The following is a 292-nucleotide window of genomic DNA, read 5'->3' as shown; positions in this document are numbered from 1 at the left end:
CCACCCCTGCGGAACTGCCCCTGCCAGCACTCCCTGCCTCGGCTGCATGCTGTGCAGGCTGCCAGGCCCTGTGGCAGCACCAGATCCTCCTGCTCATTTGTGCCTTTGGCCCCTGCAGCAGAGAGAGGCCTTGAAGCCCCCGCGTGGCAATGATGGGGTGCAGCGGAGCCCCATTCTCAGCAGGGATCCACTCTGGGCCCAGCCCCACGTGGCCCTCCTGCTACCTGGCCGTGACGTCCCTGGCAGCACCTCGGCACTGCCTGCACTTCCCCATCCCCTCAGGCTTGGGGCA

The sequence above is a fragment of the Merops nubicus genome, unplaced genomic scaffold, assembly GCF_000691845.1.
Source record: "Merops nubicus isolate BGI_N331 unplaced genomic scaffold, ASM69184v1 scaffold33762, whole genome shotgun sequence".
Taxonomy (NCBI): Eukaryota; Metazoa; Chordata; class Aves; order Coraciiformes; family Meropidae; genus Merops; species Merops nubicus.
Note: the sequence above shows the minus strand (reverse complement) of the source record.